Here is a 19,723-nt window from a genome sequence, read left to right on the forward strand (position 1 = left end):
CGGCTGGGCTCAATAGACTCGAGCGGGTGGGGCTTGAGTTGCGCAGGAAGTCGCCCGGCCCCCCGCGGAACCATGGTTCGCGGAGTTGGCGACTCGCCGGACCTGGGTTCCGCCGGAAGGGGGAGCCCGGAGCCTGGGCGTTCGACGGGAGGTGAAGAGCGAGGGCGAGTGGACGGTCACCGGAGACTTGGCTAAGCCCAGGGGGCCGAGGGAGAGGACCCGGGGCTCTCGTTGGGGCAGGGTAAGTCAGAGAACCCCAGACTCATACAAACAGTAGCGACATTTTCTGAGCATTGGTGTGAGCCGCGGTTTCCTGTGTTAGATGCGTGGAGGCGTTACCTCATTTAGGGCGATGGCACACGGTCATGGAATCAGGGCTGCAAATCAAGGTCCTCGTGCACTGGCCCGAGGATGCCCGCACTAGTTCACAAGTAGCAAGACCAGTATGAACGCAAATCTCCCGATTCTGCGTTGGTGAGCACGACTTCCAGAGGTGGAAGGAACCTAAAGGTTCATCCGGGCAAAGTGAAATACCTTGCAAATGGTCAGTGCTCAACAAAACGTCTGAACTGTTGTTAAAAGAGTCGAAACACTGCAGTGCGGTATGTGGTGGGAACTTGATAATGGGGGGACTCTAGTAACCACAATGTTGCTCATGTGATTGTATATCAATGATACCAAAATAAATAAATAAATATGTATATGTATATTTAAGCCGAAACAAGAAAAGTGACCTATGTGTAAGCCAAAAGTAGGAAGAGCCATATGGGAAGAAAAAAAATGAGGTGACAGAAGAGCAGGACAACTGTATCTACAAATAATAATTGTTTATATGGGGGATAGTTTTACTATAGATATGGCAAATTGGTAGTTCTTTTAGAATTTAAAGTATTTATGAACAAAGCTAGTGGGTATTCATATCCCAGTTGTAAGGATAAATTCTAATGTTTTCAAAATTCAGTTGCCTGTTGCTGGGCAATGTGAGATGGAAGGCAGAAGAGCAGAAATCTCAAGCTAGACTTTCTAAAGTTTTGTGATCATCCATAAAGACACTTAACTACAGCAGAAAATGAAACTCCAGTATTATTCATCACTGTAGCATCTTATTGTTCTGCACCTGTATACCCTCAGGAGCTCTGTATGCACTCTTCTATTTCATTTTCCCTGTCAGCCCTCCTGTCATTACCTCCCTTCCCAATCTAGACTGCATCATTTGTCAAGTATACAAACTTTCTGTGTCCAATGCCTTTGACCCAGGTGCCTGTCAGAACTTTAACCCTGAATGTATTCCATAAATCCCCAGCTGGGGACCCTGGAGAAAATAATACCAAAAACATACGACAGGTTCTTGGTCTCCAGCCTCAGCTCACCCCGCGGTTCTTTACAGTCCTTTCATTATTTTTGGCAGTTCCCAGTCTTGTAACTTTCAGTGATTTCTCAACACACTACCATTTTCTTCAACCCCCTTCCCAACCTCCACTCTTTATTAGAAGGTGACCAGAGTGGTCTAATAGGTATTTTTCAAGCACTTAACACACATTCACATGCATCTGCAATTTTTATACCTGTTCCTTTTCTAATTCTAATTCCATGTTCCCATTCTAGATTGCACTAAAGAGGCTGGCTGACAAACCTCTAAGGACTGAGCATACTTTTTGAGTGACAAGATAGGGATGCTCAATGAGACCGTGGCAGGCTGCAGCTGGGACTTTATCTTTAATGCAGGTGCTATTTCTGTAGTAGCTAGTACTTTTGGCTAAAATAAACAAATCTCTTCTTTAAGTGACAGTGGTTCCAAATTGTATCTGCTTTGTTTTTAGCAGATCAGTAATGATGAACACTTGATTCACTTTGTCTAGGGTGGTAGAAATAGATAAAAGTTTACAACTGGGCCCTACTTACTCCCTTCTTGCCTTCAGGCGTTCATTCATTTGAATGGAGATTCCCTGGGGGACACAGACATTTCCAGTAACCTTGTTCCCAGCTAGTTGAGAAATCCAAGCCATCATGCAATATATAGTTAACTTTCTGCTTCCCGATTTCCCTCACTGACACATTTATCCACCTCTCTCTTACTTAGTTTGGAAGATGGAATGAACCTGCTCTCCCTCTGTTATTGATGAATGCTTCTTTATTCAGACTTCTCAGCTACATCTAATAGCATTGCTCAGACCCTCCTTGAAACCTACGTCTCTCCCGCTACTCTCCTCTCAGGCTTCTTAGATGGCTATTTACCTGCCTGCCCTTTAAGTAGCGTTAAGTTGCAACCTTATTTTTTTGTCTGTATCTTGGGAGTGGCTTCCACTCTCATTGTTTCAATGTGTTTGCTCACACATCCAAAACTACTGCTATACCTGACTCCTCCCTTGAGATTCAGACTTTTATTTCTGTTGGTTTGCACCCTCCATGGGAGCTTCCTAAGCTTTCTAAAACTGGTGCCATACGGGGCGGTGGGGGGGCAGAATAAACTCAAAAAGAGGCAGGCCACTCCAGATTGGTAGGTGGCAGCTTTTATAAGCAAGGGAACTTAGGTATGAGGCTTGTCTTGGGTGGCCACAAGATGAGTAGCTCTCTGTATCCGCCCACCACATCTTAAAAGTTTATATAGAGGCCTTAAGTGGGTTCAGTCACCAACACCATCCAGATGGTCCAGACTGTCTCAACACCAGGTCGCTATCTCAAGGCTGTGTCCTTGGGCCAGCCCCTGGGAGTCAGGCAGGATGCACATTCCAAGACTGGGGGAGGGGTCAGGAGCCTCTGATCGCCTGGGACCGGCTCATGCATCAACTGGCAGTCCTGTCCTCTCGATGACCTCCTCTAACGATTTCCTTTCCCTCTAGATAGATCTACTTGGAGGGCCCATGAGCCATTCAAACTCTAATTTATCCTGCCTTTCATTTCAGCTACCAGTCTATCACTGCTGCCTCCAGCCTTACCACCCCTGCCTACACCCCAAATTAATCTTGTGACTAATAGCCAGAAAGGTCAGTCTCAAATGGAAGTCTGACAGTTTCACCTGTCTGCTTAAATTTCTATGACCCCCCCCCCACCATCACCTCCGAACTTAAGTCCAGCTCCATAGCCTGACATTCTAGGACCTCCGTGATCTTGCCACTGTTTGTGTTTCCAAGCTCATCTCTCATCACACCCACATCCCATTTATGTGGCTGTTTTATACTTTGTAGTTTTTTTTCTTTTCCTAGTTGCCTCTGTCTGGACTGTCCTGGTTTTCTCTGCCTGACTCTTATCTTCACTTATTTTTCAGATGTCTTCCAAGAAGACCTTCCCTAGTCCACAGTCTGAACTGCTTGACTTTCCTCCTGGCTTTCTGAACATTTGTTTATTCACTCAAAGAAAATATGTATTGAGCCCTTAATTTTGTGTCAGGCACTGAACTAGATACTGGAAATGTAATAGTGGACAAGCAAATGTGGTAATTACCAATTGACCTGACAGAGCTTATATTTCCATAAGGAAGGGAGACAAGTAAAAAAAAAAAATAATGCAGTTCAGTCTGATTGGCTCCATGCTTGAGAATGTTAGGCTGGAGGAAAGAAAAACAAGGACATGCAAACAGAACAGAGATGCCATAGGGGGAGAACAGACCAGACCCCAAGGTCCGTGCCTTATATGGAAAGGGGACAGCTCTCCCTGAATTCCATCCTGATGTGCCAACTAAGACCCGGATGTCATTCTCCTCCCTCTTGGAAGGAAAAAAGTTTCTAGTTGACTATTATGTCACCTTTAGCCAATCATACCTCTCCACGCCCCCCTAGGATAGCTTGCCCACTCCTCCCCCTCCTAATTCCTTATAAGCCCCCGCCTCCCTGACCGGGTGTGACTTCTCTGGCCTCTGGCAGTAAGGCCACACAACCTCACCTGGGGGTATTTAAATAAATTACCTGGCCCTTTGCTGCCTCTCTTTGCCTGCTTATTCCGGCTAGAATTTATCTTACAGAGAAGAGCTAAGGATTGGCCAGGTGAAAGGGGGAAGGGCACATGTTCCAAGTAGGGGTAACAACTCCTGCGGGGCCCAGCCACGAGAGGGAAGCACAGTCCAGGCACTGAGATTCCAGACACAGAGCTGGGGAGGTAGCCAGGGACCAGACCCCAAAGAATGTTACTAGTCGTGTTAAGGGGTTTGGAATTCTTAAAAATACTAGTAAGTTTGAACAGTTTCAGCATGATTAGTTTATATTTTAGATCATGATTCTGGCTACTGTGAGAAAATAGAATTCAAGGGTGACAAGGAAACCAGGTCAAGAGGGAAGGAAACCAGTTAGGCCATCACCATACTAATCCAGGGAAAAGAGGACGGCAGCCTGTATCAGGATATTGCCCGGGTAAATGGGAATGGATCCCCGAGGAAGTCAGGAAGTAGAAGGGGCAGACCTTGATGCCTGAATGGGGAAGGCAGTAGGGAGGAAATCAGGGACAGAGTTCCTCAGACAAGTTCTGATGAAGACAGGGGCTGCCCTATTCGCTGTCATGTATCCACAGCCTAGCACAAGCCCTTAGACATTGTGGATGCTTGATAAATAGTTGAATGACTGAGTTTTCTGGCTTGGGCACCCAGATAAATGGGGTGCCATTCTCTGATTCAGATAACTAGAGGCAGACTCTTTCTGGGAGGTGAGTGGTGATTGCATCTTAGATATGTCAGGCTGCAGGTGCCTGTGGGAGACAAACATGAATATGTCAGATACGTGCCAGTTGGAAGAGATCTGAGGTGCATTCTTTGTATGCTTAAAAAAATTAAAGTTAACATTGAATGGAAATGATCTGTTCTGTGTCTGTCTCCATTAATCCATGGGACTGTTTCTCAGTGACTCGGTTCCCGAGCATCTGCCGCTGCGCCTGGCCCAGACTGAGCCCCAGGCCATGTGTGTTGTTCGACTGAACCGCTCTGCTTCAGACGTGGCGCATCTCACAGGAGAAGTTAGTGTAAGTGGTCGCCTCTGAGGAGGGAAACAGGGTCAGAGTGAAAAGGAGATTTTTTTTTTTTTGCATACACTTTACTTCTTTATGCTTTTGTCCTCCATGTGCTTTTGTTTCCCATGAAAAATAAAAAGATGACCAAAAAGTGTTCGATTCAGTTTGTATGAGCTTTCAACAGAAAACACTTACTCACTCCACCTGTGGTCTGAATGGGACAGAACACGATATCAATGAGAACTGAAATCATGGCCCTTTGACCGCATCCCACTATTGATTGATTTACACATTCAATGGTTGTATCATTGATGTCATTATTATTTCACTTATATGATTCCTCAGTAGTATTTATGCATGTCTTTAAAATGATGACTAACCATGAATGGCAAGCAGTCCGAAGTAAAAGCGGGAGCACACATTTTAAATTAAGAGCATCAGACAGAAAATCTTTGAAGCTGTGTGTTGTGAGGTACAGATAAAACCTAAAGCAACGGAGTGTCACAGTTTTATACCTGCCCGACACTTCCCGTGACAGGAAACAGTATCTCTTTGACCCTCACGTAACATCTATTGCCTGCCAACATTACAGTGGACATCTGATGAGCAAAACTATTCACAAGGGTTGGAACATCCTTTGCACACCCTGGCTGTAGATAGTTATGAATGAGAAGGTAAAAATATATAATGCACTTAAATATTTTTGAATTAATATTTAGTGTATAATTTTCTATACAAAATTGGGGCCAGAGATACACTGGAAATGTGCTGATATTTAAAGAAAATGGCAAATTCTAGTAACATTTTTATATGCCAGCATTATTCACTGGGTGGCATAGTTGTATTAATGTTAACCTTACACACTTCAAAAGTTTTATTTCATTTTCTTTTGCATAAGTGTACAGAATTAGAGTAATAAACATCAAACACAATGTTCTAGGTGGAAAAAATTAGATTCTAAATTTATTGCCTTTAAAATACATGTTTAGAGTTCAGGCTAAAGGAGTAAAACAGCAGTGAATTCAAAGTAGCTGTCTGCTTTTATTACCTTTTAATTATTCCAGACCTATTAATCCCTTTCATTGCTCAGCTGTGCTCATCTTTATTAGTAGATTTGGGAACTGAGCTATATAATTGCAATACTTGCAATTCAAACAATATCTTTGTTATGGATTCATGCAATTGTTAGTTTGAAACCATAAAATACATTCCTTTGCTAATCTGTGACAAGCTCAAGCACAAATTCAAAGAAGCACAAATTCCACGTGTTACACTCTATTCTCTCTAGCTTTCTCTCCCCAACTTTCACCTCAACCTATGTTGTTTAACATAGCATAAAGCACCTTAGGAATTAATAGCCCAAACGAATGGAATATTGATCACAATATTTGTCCAATGTGACTTCTTTATTTTAAATACAATTTTTATACTCTGGTATTTCCATTATTGGTGTAACATCCTGTCGTGTTTGCAGTTATTTCAAGGGAGTTAATGGGAGTCACGGGAAAAAAAAAAGTATGAGTGAACACAGATGTTCATCATTCATAGCAAATTTTGGAAGAAGCAGCCAAAAAATGAAGGCGGCAATGACAGTATCACAAATCAGAAAACAGGATAACTAGCTTTCTTGTCACAGTTCTAGTGTCCCATTATCATTCCTGTGGTTTCTTTTTAGGCTACTGGTTTCTGTGATCTAGAGGAAGTCTAAGTATAGAACCTATTTAATGAGCCCTTGGAAGGAAATGACTTCTCTAAGTTCTCAACATCTTTCCGTAGCCCCAGTCCTGTTTTCTCACAAAAAAGAGATAGTATTTTCTCACAACATTACTACATAAGTACCAAGTATCCAACTTCATCCTGAGTATTTGAAAAAAAGTTACCTAATAATTTTCACCTATGATTTATTAAGCAGACAATATGATTTATAAAGAATTTATCTGGTTAGCAGATAATAGAATTTATCAGTTAAATTCTAACAGAATTTAAGCTGGTAAACAAGAGTTTAGCCATTTAAATTCAACATTGATACCTGAATATTGTTCCCAGGCTAACCCATTAAGATATTTTCCATTCATACACCTTTTGCAGAGGGTACTTGAATGGCAATAATAACTCACGTTCACAGGAGATGTACCAGATGCTAGGTCCTCTCCATGTATTGCCTCATTCATTCTCAACTGCGTGATGGGGCTTCCATTCCAATTCTTCTGATGAAAAACCAAACCTGAAAATCACTCAGGTGAAAACTTTATTTCCCCACACTCATAAATCTTGGAAATCAGGGAGCCAAAATTTTAACTCAAGAACTCTAAAAGTAAAAGCTTTGTCCTTAGCTACTGCCCCATGCTACCTAATCTTGAACCCCTACAGCATACTGGTAGGGTCAGCGTTAATTTTCATAACCTGTACAGCCGACCCCTTCTCTTTCTGTTCCAGACCTTGTATCCCTGGGTCCTTCTAGCAAGGTTTGTATCCGTCGATGCCTTCTACCCTCTGCCAGCTCCCTGCAATACACAACACACACAATGTCTATGAAAGATGCCAGTGGAGCAAGTGCTAAGCACTTCTTTGGGGGAGATTTAGTTGGTTGGCTTCTTTCCTCTAACTACTGTGTCCCTGCTGCTGTTGTAGGGATTATGTGCCTCCCTAGGCTTTTGGGTGGTGGGCGGGCAGCTCACAAGGACATTAGGCCTTGAGAGATGTCCTAAGTAGGCATTCTCTCGTTGCTAAGCTTCATCTCCCCCAACAGGCAGCTTCCAGGGGCTCTCCCAGTCCCTGCTTCGCTGGACCTACCATCACTCCAAAGAGAAGGAGGGAAACTCCAGGCCCCTTCAGTTTCTTCTTTTGTCTTAAAAGGAAATCTCACAGCTTTAGCCGTGCTGTCAGTTGCTTCTGGTTCCGCTTGTTGGCACAGGCTCCTTGAAGGGTGTTTTCCCGGAGTTAATAACTAAAAACACATTTAACACACTTATCCTACCCTGAGGATTAATTTCCTTAAGAAAACCACTATTTGCGCTACATGAGAAATTCATAATCGATGTATTAACATAATTTTGACCTAATTTATTAGGCAAGAAACTGGGCTATATTATGCTAAGAGATCGTTTCTACCTTGAATGACAATTATTTATCTCAAAATCACTTTATTTCTCCCCTACCCACAGCAGGAGTATAGTTGTGTCAGTGGGTGAGGACATTTTATTTCATTCTGGTTATGCTTCAGTTTAGGCTTAGGGGCAGAAATCAAAGCGGCACACCGCACAGGTGGGTAGCTAATGGAGAATAGAAATTCAGACAGGTTCTAATCAGACTTGACAAGATTGCAAAGATTTTGTATAGATTATAAATATAGTGGCCATTATGCTGTCAACAGGAAATCATTGGATACTTGTGTCAGACTCCGTATTTTCAGAACCAAAAATTAGGACATTCCATATCAGCACAAAATAATTTTTTAATGTTGTATTCTTCTCTGTGTGAAACAGAAAAAAAAAAACAGTTTCTCCACTCAATACTCTATTTCACTTTGTTTTTTATAAAATTGATATTAGATTATGTTGGTGTCAGATGCACAACATAGTGACTTGATAATTGTATATGTTACTAGATACTTGCCGTAAGAGGGATCATTACTCCCTGATCATACCAAGATATTACAGTATTATTGGTTAAATTCTCTGTGTTGTACTTCCATTCCTATGTCTAACCTACTTCACAATTTGCTATTTGTACCTCTTTATCCCCTCCACATATTTCATTCATCCTCCCAACCCTTTCCTGTGGTAACCAACAGTTTGTTATCTATATTTGTGAGTCTATTTATTTTTGTTTTGTTTGTCTTTTAGATTCCACATATAAGTGAAATCCTATGGTATTTGCCTTTCTCTGCCGGGCTTATTTTACTTAGCATGATACCTTCTAGGTCCATCCATGTTGTTGCAAATAGCAGTATTTCCCTCCTTTTTATGGCAGAGTAATATTCCAGTATGGATATGTACCACGTCTCCTTTATCCATTCATCTAGTGATGGGCACTTGTGTTGCTTCCATGTCTTTGCTGTTGTAAATAATGCTGCAGTGAACCTAGGTCTGCAAATATCTTTTCAAATTAGTGAGTTTGTTTTCTCTGGGTAAATTCCCACAAGTGGAATTACTGGGTTTTATGGTATTTTTGTTTTTGGTTTTTGGAGTAATCTCCATATTGTTTTCCACAGTGGCTGGACCAATTTAATATTCCCACCAGCAGTGTAGGAGGGTTCCCATTTCTCCACCTCCTTACCAACACTTGTTATTTCTTATATTTTGGATGGTGTGAGGTCACACCTCATTGTGGTTTTGACTTGCATTTCCCTGATGATTAGTGATGTTGAGCATCTTTTCATGTGTCTGTTGGCCCTGGGTATGTCTTCTTTGGAAAAATGTCTGGTCAGGTCCTCTGCCCATTTTTTAATTGGATTATTGGTTATCTTGGTGTTGAGTTATATGAGTTCTTTATATATCTTGGATATTAGCCCCTTGTCAGATATATTATTTGCAAATATATTCTCCCATACAGTAAGTTTCCTTTTGGTTTAGTTGAAGGTTTCCTTAGCTGTGCAGAAACTTTTTAGTCTGCTTGTTTAGTTTTGCTTTTGTCTCCCTTGCCCAGGGAGATATATCCACAAAGAAACCTTTGCTGATGTTCTTGCATATGTTTTCTTCTAAGAATTTTATGGTTTCCTGTCTTACATTTAGGTCTTTAATCCATTTTGAGCTTAATTTTGTGTATGGTGTGAGACAGTGATCCAGATTCATTCTCTTTCATGTAGCTGTCGGTTTTCCCAGTACCATTTATTGAAGAGACTGTCTTTTCCCCATTGTATATTCATGGCTCCCTAGTCATATATTAGTTGACCAGATATACATGGGTTTATTTCTGGGTTCTCTGTTCTGTTCCATTGATCTGTGGGTCTGTTCTTGTGCCAGTACCATACTGTTTTAATCCCTGTAGCTTTGTAGTATAGCTTGAAGTCAGGGAGCATGATACCCCCAGCTTTGTTCTTTTTCTCAAGTTTGCTTAGGCTATTTGGGGTCTTCTATGGTTCCATATAAATTTTAAGATTCTTTGGTCTAGTTCATTGACAAATGCCCTTGGTATTTTGATGGGGATTGCATTGAATCTATAAATTGCTTGGGGCCGGACAGCCATTTTGATTCTTCCTATTATATATTAATTCTTCCTATCCAGGGGCATGGGATAGATTTCCATTTGTTTGTGTCTTCAGTTTCTTTCATCAGAGTCTTATCATTTTCAGAGTTCAGGTATTTTACTTCCTTGGTTAGGTTTATTCCTGGGTATTCTTTTTGATGTAATTGTAAATGGAATTGTCTTCTTGATTTATCTTTCTTGCTAGTTCATTGTTAATATGTATAAGAACACAACAAACTTCTGTATATTGATTTTGTATCCCACAACTTTGCTGAATCCACTTCTGGTCACAAGATATGTGGGTTTTCCCCCACACCAATCAATTCTCAAACACTAGCTGGGTGTCGTACAACTCAATTCAGTTCTGACACTGTCTGCCTGGAGTTGGCTTGAGATCCCACAGGTTAAGGGCCAGCCCCCCTCAGAGCTGAAAGACCATCCCCGGATTTTTAACTTGTTTTTAAATTGAGTACTGATTACTTATTATTTTCACATTACTAATGCTCTTTGGGTGCACCATGCTGAGTACATGTGATTCCTTTTATTTTTCCTGGAAGCAACTCTTAAAAAGCACTGCCTGGATATCTTCAGAGGGAAAAAACAGAAAGTTAATTGGATTGCTGACACTTGGGTCTCTTTCACAGAAAAAAATATGGTTTGACTCAACAGAGCCCAGAGGATTATCCTTGTTTGCCCAGAACTGACGGTGAATTCTAAAGCTGTGCACTTAGCGAATACCCAGAGGCAAAAGTGAGGGAGCATTAGAGTATCAGTTTAGAAACAACTTTAAAAATGTGCCTAAGCCCCAAATTGCTGATAACATGCTAGTTTTCCAACAGTTAAAAAATTTGTTTCAAGGTGTGTAGCTAGCTTTCAGCGGCCCATGTTACGGAGTCCCCATCAGCTCCAAAGGTGATTCCATGCCAGCATCAGGAAGGGCACCCCAGTGCCAGTTTCATGGTATCCCACAGGGCTGGCCAGCTGAGGGCTAATGGCCCCACCTAAGAACAGCGGGCTGAAAGGATAGTCAGGTAGGGAGATACACTGCAGGTGATCATGGGGGGAGAGAGAGGTGCTAACGAAAGGGGAAGCCTGTCTCCATGACCTTGCGGATCTGTAGAATCTACAAGCCCAGCTTGTATTGGCACAGCTCCTGTTGGCACCCGGTGGAGTGTGGAGACAATTCTTAGGAAGGCTTGACAAGGAATTCAGAGGAAATCCATGTTTGTGGATGCAGAGGAAAGTGCCTATTACTCAGCTGTTCTGAAAAGAGAGAGTGTACTAATGTAGTCGGCACCAGAGTAATGAATACTTGGGAAGAGAACCTGTGATTTCCAAGGCTGCATGGGAAAGGGTACAGTGGTTGGGGACAGGACCTCGAGCACAGCTCAGGCAGACGCAGGGCCAAGGGTGGGAGCCCCCACCCAAGAAATACTGCAGCAGTGCTGAAGGGAGACTTTGAACCCCACCCTAAGGCACTGAGCACTCTGCTTACAGAGACCAGAACGTGAACAGAAGCGACCAGCCAAGGACAGAACCATTCCAAGCCAGGTGACTCCAGAAATGCCTTTCACCTTGGTCTGGTGTAGGGATGGCTTTGTAACATGATCTCTGGTTCTTGTGACCCTCCTCCCTGTCCCCAATCACAAAGAAGATAGGCCTAGAAAGAGGGGACGGAGAGCGTACCACGCTTCACCCACTCCCTCCCTCCCATTTTAAATCGCCAAGTCTCTTAATAATTAAACGTAACCAGAAGGTCATAAAATCTGCCCAAGATACAGTTAAAGAAACAGAGAGATCCAAGATGGCAGACTTGGAGGCAGTAATTAGAAGAAACTGAAGTTTATGGTTTATAATGCTCGGTATCATAAACACTGCTGAACCAGCAGTCATCCTATTCTTAGAAGGACTCTGCAGGCTGACATGCTAGACATAACTGTAGACCAGTCTAGACATTCTTGTTAGACTGTAAGACAAAAAAAAAAGTCTGCCTTTTTGGTTATTCTCAGTGTTTGACCCTGTAATCATTAAAGAGTCATTATATTGGCTATGATATATCTAGGAATCCTGTTTAAAACAAAAACATTTATTTAAAATCAAAAACATCTAAAAAATAGATTGATTGCCTATTAAGCAGACACCATATTAGGTGTTGGCAGTATTAGTCATAAAGAAGGTATTGTCCCTGTCCTTCAAGAGGTCATTGTATGTGGGAGGAGGGGGTATTTATAAGCAGCTGATTAGACCTCATCCAGAGAAGTACTGTACTAGAGGGTTTCTAGAAGTGTGGTACTGGCTCCCAGAAGGAGGCAGTTAGCCTCCTGGGGAAATGGATATCTTCAGAGAAACTAACCACATTTGAGCTGGTTCTCAGAGGAGGTGCACATTAAGCCTGTTAAATCCATGTCAGCCTTTAACACTTTGTTCAGATTAATTTATCAGGTTGCTTTTCCACCTGGCACTTAGATGAGAGCAGGGCAGGAGGGTTCTGATGGGAGGAAGGAGAAGTCCCAGAGAAAAGACGCCCCAGCAGGGAGAGAAGCCACGTGGAGGCTGGAATTAGGGAAGAGCAGGGCTGCTGCAAGCGCGGGAACCAGAATGCAGCCTCCATCCCCTTATTTGGGTCTCTCCTGGGCTACGGGTAAGTTTCAGGGGTCTCTATAATTTTATTCATTTAGCATGCAAGACTAATCAGGGACCAGACGGACAGGACAGCCCCTGACTGTTTACAGGCTGAAACATTTAGTGCCAATGTGTGGAGACATACAGAGCAATAAAACAAGGGCTGAAACAGCGGCAGATGCCAGCTCCCCAAATGAGCAAGTGAGCTCCCACAGAAGGGCCTTTCTAGTTCTTTTCATCCTTACTGCCTTCCGAAGCTTTGATGATCTATTTTAAATTTCTGTAAGTTTTAGTTTCAGGGACTTACAGGTGTGTAATAGAACATCAGCTAATTGTGTGACTTGGAGTAAGCCATGGAGAGAGCCCATTAAAAAAATTATCCTAAAACTAGAAGGTGGACTAAAATACCACCCAGATCCTTTTCAAAGTTTTCTATAATTTATGATTAGTTGAAGTTAGTTTAGTAAGTGTTAATGACCCCATAGACAGATGTGAGCACTTTGATGAAAATCATTTTTTAAAACCTGTTTGGTAAGTATCAGGCAAAATGCAGGACACCTAGTTAAATTTGAATTTCGGATAAGGATATATTCTGGGCATTATTTGAACATCCAAAATATTCCAGTATTGTTTTTACAAAGTATTTTTTGTTTGAAACTCAGATTTCACTAGATGTTGTCCTCAAATATATATGTTTTCTAAATCCAGCATCCTCATTACTAAAGTAGGCTCTGTGGAAAATAAAACGGTGTATCAGGTACAGATCCTGCCCTTGGGCCGAAACGGTCAAAGAAGACTCAACATATAAAGAAACGTGTGACAACATGAGAAGTGACAAGAAGTTTGAAAAGTTTGAAAAAAAAAAAACATGAAAAGCATAGGAGAAATATGCAGACAGAAATACTTCCAGCCGTGAGGAGCATGGGTAGCACCTGAGCTGGGGCGGGGGATGGAGGCGCGTGATTTTGTGGGAGGGGCAGGGAGGGGGCGCTCCTCTAGAGGTGAGGGTGTGAGTGCAAGGGTGACACCTTACACTGAGGTGACAGTGACACCTAGGACGCGTGAGTGTGAAGGATCATCCCATACCTATCACCTCCAAGAAAACATGGCCCATCAGTATTTGTTCACAAAAGAAAGCGGGGATATTAACAAGTATATTAATTGAAGATGAAACGTGGTTAAAGTGGGAAAATCATGAGCTTCGGTGTTTTGAGTTCAAATCGGCATTCTAAGTTAGTCTGCATTTTGCGTGATTTTAAGTTATTGCGTGTCTCTGAAGGGTGGCTTCCTTTTCCATAAACGAGACTAGCCAGGCTCTTGTGCTTGGAGGTTCTGAGTAAGCGCCGACGCACCCCAGGAACCCCGCAGGCACTCACTGGATACTGACGGCTAAGCAAGCTGTTAGTTGCTTCCTATACCCCTCCAGCCTCTAGAGGATCTTATTTATTGGATGCTATCAGTAAATACAAACTTCCTCTCAAAATGTTCATTTTTTTCTCTTTATAAGGAAAAAAAATCTTTTTAAATGAAGAATAGCATATCCATCTGAACTGATAAAGCAGTAAGAACCAAGAAGCCAGTGTTTGGAATATTTGTGTCACATATTTGCTTTAAATTGGTTCCCTTAATACCAAGGAAAACTAGATTTCCTTCTTAACTGAAATATCATATGGTTTGATCAGGTGTCCTGCCAGTGGTTTGAGTGTCTTTGAGTGATTATTAAGTGAAAGCAGCTGCTTCTACGTAACTTTCCATGGCCTGACCAAAGGATGGGGAGGTCAGAGCTCAGCTTGTGGACCTGGGAGCTCACGGTGCCCTGTGTTTGCTGGAGTCACAGAGCACGTGCCCTCGTGGGCTGTGAAAGCCGGAGGGAAGGGGGCGTGAGCAGTAATAGGGGAGTTTGTTCCTTGTAAAGACTCTTTCTAGATCATTCTTCCTGTTTCTGTGGGGTTTTTTCCCACTAGAATTTGTCTCCATCATTTATGTAAAATATGCGACAAAGATCTTAAACTTGTTCTCTGAGAATGGCGCCTACCACAGTCCGAGGGCCACCGTCACTGAAAGTGTGTTTGCAGACAGTGCCTCCCCATCTTGACGTTTCCTTTCACAACTGAATTATTTTTGCCTCTCTCTTCGACCTCCTGCCCATGCCCACTGCAGAGTATCTAAAATAGATTGACAGCTGATGAAAAGCAATGCATTCCCTCGTCTTCTAAGCTTATTCTTATGCACAGCCCGCCATGAACTGTATCTTAGGTTTATTCTCATGGTTTGTGTTCAGGGACCTCAAACTCAGCAAGGGCACCACTGTGACACAGGAGGATTCCTACAGGCTTTAAGCAAATGTACGTGGTTTTATCAGCCCGGAAGACTAGCCCTGGAGTGATTTGCTTGGGTAACATTTTTGGCAAAGCTTCTCTCTCTCAGTAATAATGTTCTGGGTTCGTGTTACTGAGACTCAAATTTATTTCCAATTAGGTAAAGGTGACCTTCCCCTTCTCCAAAATGAATCTCTCCTGAGACTCATGAATCCTGTTGAAGCCTGTCACACCTGTCATTAGTTAACTGTTAGGACACCTTTAGCCTTAAAATAGCTGGTGTGAAAATGAGACTGCCACATGGAGGAAGGACAGAATGGTCGGGCAATCACACCACAGGCTCATCAGATTCTTTGGGTTAGGAATTGACCACCTGGCTTGTGCTGGAGCACTGAGAGACACTTTGAATTTAAAGTAAGATGGAGAAATTGAAGGAAGCTAACACACAGAATAAAATCAGAATCAATCGTGTTCAGCATGGCTGCATCTTGGGCTCAGTGTCTGGGACACAGATCTTAGGCTGCTTTAGATCTTAGCTCTCATTTGTCTGGGTGGCCTCTGCATACAAGCCAGCACTCTATCATCCAGGTGGACAGAGGTAAGGATTCCAGGACCATTGGCCTCCTTCCCATCTCTTCTCCAGCCTTAATCCCTGTAGGACTCACCAACGTTAGTCATGCCTTGGAAATGAGACATTAGAGTGATCCCCTCCTTTCCACTTCTCTTTCTACCTCTCTAGGAAAGGGACAACTTTACTGCTTCCCTTGGGAAACAGAGTTCAATATGGTAAGTATAAATAGTGCATGAAGCCAGCATTGGATGCTGTAAAGCTGAAAATGGGACCAGATATTCTGAAGTAATATGTGCTCCTTTTTAAAAGAAAACGCATATGAGTCTTTTTAGGTTAATTACTGTTACCTCTCCAAAATAATCCCAAAATAATGACATAATTGTAATGTAAACTACTGGAGACACCAGTGATGGAAGGAAACTGTTTTCTTCTCTTCAAGTTAGGAAAGAACCACGCCTCTGAGATAAGAATCACAGATTGGTGATTCTCAAAAGCATTGCTCAAAGAGGATTCACATCTTTAGTGATTTATTCTTCCAAGGTTGTGCAACTGCATTGTCCACTTAGGTCGTATGGTTTCAAGGGTCTGTAGTATGCAGCTCCTTCTTTCATTCCTCTGTGCCTACACCAAGAAAACAGAGAAGATACTTTTGACTTAATAATTCTTGTGAAATACAGTGTTTGACTTTCAGAATACAAGCAAGGGACAAGGGAAACACAACTGGCCACTCTGAGTTGTACGAGTCTATCACGGAAATTTGAATGTTCTTGTAGAGGAAAGTACAGATTTTTTTTTTCTTACCAGCAGCTATAAGATGAATAATGATCAATTTAACCTGCATAATAACAGCCGTAAGAGCAATTTTGAATTTAACCAATTGTTATATACATACATGCACGTACATGGCCTATCCCTCTGAATGGAGTTATATACATGTATGATATCTATTTCCTATTTCTATGTCCTGTTTCCTTTCATTCTTTGCAGTGGGCCTTGCATACTGTTAGTGTTCAATAAATATTTGTCAAATCAATAAGAAATGAAATGAAAGAAATAACAAGTCCAAGCCTATCAATAGTAAACAGCAGTGGCAGCATTTTTCTTTTGGAAAAACAAACCAGCAGTTCACAAGCAAAACCAACCATCAAGATGTTCCTTAATGACTTGGCAATCATAAATTCCCAGCTCAAGAAATAAAACAAAACGCTGTTGTAGATGTCTTCAGAATAGCATGTTCATCATAAATTCAATTATGGTTGAATTGTGTTTTTATGAAACCATTGGGAATATATTTCATTTTCCTCCTTGTCCTTGATGCACTTGGAGCAGGATGGAATTCTCTCTCCCTTATTCCTTTTTCTCTGCATTGTCCATTTCTGTGAAAAGGGAGATCTGATTTTAAAAAATAAATATATGAAAGGATTGAGACTGGGCTAGCATAATAACAAGTGGCAGTGAGTATAATCAAGAGAAATAAATTTGTTTTTGTCTTGTAAATACCATGCTCTGAAGAATTTAAGAACCAAAAGGTCTCTCTCTGGATTCATAATATCAATCAAATGCCGTCCATCAGGGATGGAGCTAGGATGTTTGCATAAAACCTTAATATCTTAAATGTGCTCCACCAAAACAGATGCAGGTACCTGGGATTGGTGTGGGGATGGGCAGTAAAGAAAGAGGTAAGAGAGGAGGAAGATGAGCAGGAGAGAGAGAGAGCAACTCGCATATCCCATTTTGGGAAGCAGCGTAGTATGGCTGTTGATGCCAGATTCTCTGGAATCAGATGGCTGAAGCCGAATCTGTCACCTGATTAAACGCAGAGCGGTGATAGTCCTGACTTCAAAAGAGTGATTTTAAGAATTAAATGAGTTAGTCCATGTAAGCTGCTTAGAAAGTGGCTGACAAGTAATCATTTTATAAATGTTAGCCATTAGTACCTGAGTCAGTCCTTATTGGATTAGTTGGTGTTTTGATGGGAAAAGCATGCAAGTGTTTTGAACCCTCTTGTGGATTGTGTATGTATATCAGATCAGCTAACAAAAGTTTGGGTTACCATAGTCCTAACTGAGTGACAATCCATTTCATGTGGTTTCCAGATTCCCCACATGGTGCAGTAACACCTTTGGTTTTCCCACTGATAGGAGCCTATCACTATCTCTGCTGATTTACAATTCTTTTCGAGGAAATAGCTCAAGCTACCCATTTTCCCCAAACCTACCCAGTGTTTGTTTCTTGAACTAAGCACATTATGAAACAGGTCATTTTCCTATTTTTAATTTCCAGTCATATTTTTTACATAAAACCTGTGTTTACTTTTTAATTCAAAGTACCATTAAGCAAATGCTCACAATATGCTGTTATATTTTGTAAAAGGCAGGATATAACACTATGTGCATAGGCGAACCCCAGTTACTCATTGTACTTGCCTCCAAAGGTAAGGATATGGGCAACTTTTGCTTGCTTCTTTATCTTCTTGCATATTTCTTAAATCACCTTAGTATGGTTAGATTACGGGACAAATAATTAAGATGTTTTTTAAAAGGTTTGTGTTCCATCCAAAATATTATTTGAGACAATGGAAAGTTACCCACATTAAATTATAAACGGAGAAATGAAACAAACTTGGAACATTTTCTTCAGATACCAGTGCCAGTGATTTACTGCCAACCTAGGATTAAAGGGTAAAGATAGATGATACCAATATGTCTCACAAGTTGCTCTATCAGAAGAACCGGGCTGATGGAATCTGAACACATGGTATTTTCTCTTTAATTAATACCATTCGGTTCACATCACAAAGAATCTATCAGTCCCGCAAATAAGCAATGTGGCTTATCAACAATTTCAGATCTTTTAGAATGAGGAGGAAGTAGAAATAAATCCAGTCCTAATGTTGTGTAACATCAAAATCATCACTTGGGTTTGAAAAGTCATTGTATTGACCCATCTATGACTTTTATCCCCAGAGTTCACAACACATTAAACAAAATAATGAAACTACACTGGGAATTTGGTGTGAGGTAACAGAGGACCCTATTTTTTAAAATGGCTTGTTTTCTCTTTCTCAAAATGGACACCCCAAAGCTATCTGCAGCCCTGGGGATTCATGTATCAGAAGAAATCCTTTGAGTCAGTTGGTTAAGTTGGTAAAATCTGTGGGGCAAGAGTCAAACAATTTGACTGAATTCTTTTTATTTTAAATTATTAAATTCCTGTGGCTGCCCCTTACAAGCATGATTTTGGGCTTTTTCTCTCTATTAACCAAAGAATTTTATCAACTAATACAATAATAGGCATTTTTAGGACTGTATTTAGAACTGTCAGTAGACAATTTCAAATTGGGCTGATCTCACAGAACATCGAATGTACCGTTTATTTATTTATTTATTGGTTTTTCAAACATCTTTATTGAGTCATAATTCACATACAATAAACACATAGTGTACAATTTGATAAGTTCTGACATATCTATTCACTCGTGAAAGCATCACCACAGTTAAGATCATGAGTCTATTATCCCCCAAAGTTTCCTCAAGTGCCTTCCCTCCTGTGCCACCTTGTTCCTGTCATTTGCAAGCAATCACCTACATTTTGTTACCGTAGATTGGTTTACATGTTACAAGAGTTTTATGTAAGACTATGGGTAAATATAAGTGTACTCTTTTTCAGAGAGGGGCTAGCTTCTTTCATTCAGCATAATTATTTTGAGATCATATCACCCTGCTACCTATAATGTTAACATCTTACATAACTGTAGAATAATTACCAAAGAGAGATTAACATGGCTACAGTAATAATAGTCACTCAGTTGCAGGCTTTATTAGAATTTTTACCAATTTTCCTACCCGTGTCCTTTTGTTCTTTTCCAAGATTCTATCTGGGAGCATCCCATGTTGCCTTTAGTTTTCTTCTTACTCTCCTGCCATCTCCAGTAATTCCTCAGTCCTGTCCTTCATGACCTTCACACTCTTAAGTATTGATCAGTTATTTTGTAGAATGTCCCTCAGTTTGGGCTTATCTGATGCTTTCTCATGATTAGACTAAGGTATTAAGAAGTAAACCCTTTATTTAGTGAAGATTTGAAAGAGGAATC

The 19,723-nt window shown here is 41.3% G+C and overlaps 1 protein-coding gene and 2 long non-coding RNA genes across 5 annotated transcripts in view; 2 read left to right on the plus strand and 1 right to left on the minus strand.

Annotated features, from left to right (window-relative positions):
• The window catches only part of NUF2 (NUF2 component of NDC80 kinetochore complex), a 37,543-nt gene extending 30,012 nt beyond the window's left edge, over window positions 1-7,531 (minus strand). The window contains exons 1-2 of one of the 2 annotated variants that reach the window (XM_073221490.1): window positions 7,371-7,531; window positions 7,050-7,136 (exon numbers count right to left, since the gene is read on the minus strand). The gene's annotated coding sequence lies outside the window, so the exon portion shown is untranslated. Of the gene's footprint in view, window positions 1-7,049 lie in introns of both variants that reach the window. The other variant, XM_037023969.2, reaches the window with a different exon arrangement.
• Window positions 67-4,806, plus strand: LOC140846076 (uncharacterized). The gene is made up of 3 exons (XR_012124962.1): window positions 67-241; window positions 2,904-2,984; window positions 3,266-4,806. It is a non-coding gene; the product is annotated as an uncharacterized lncRNA (long non-coding RNA).
• Window positions 7,532-17,022: 9,491 nt separating the features above from the next.
• Window positions 17,023-19,723, plus strand: part of LOC108396661 (uncharacterized) — a 41,471-nt gene continuing 38,770 nt past the window's right edge. Inside the window, exon 1 of one of the 2 annotated variants that reach the window (XR_012125078.1) lies at window positions 17,023-17,269. This is a non-coding gene — a long non-coding RNA (uncharacterized lncRNA). The remainder of the gene's footprint in view (window positions 17,270-19,723) is intronic. The other variant, XR_005062848.2, reaches the window with a different exon arrangement.

Source organism: Manis javanica, chromosome 14, assembly GCF_040802235.1.
Source record: "Manis javanica isolate MJ-LG chromosome 14, MJ_LKY, whole genome shotgun sequence".
Classification (NCBI taxonomy): Eukaryota; Metazoa; Chordata; class Mammalia; order Pholidota; family Manidae; genus Manis; species Manis javanica.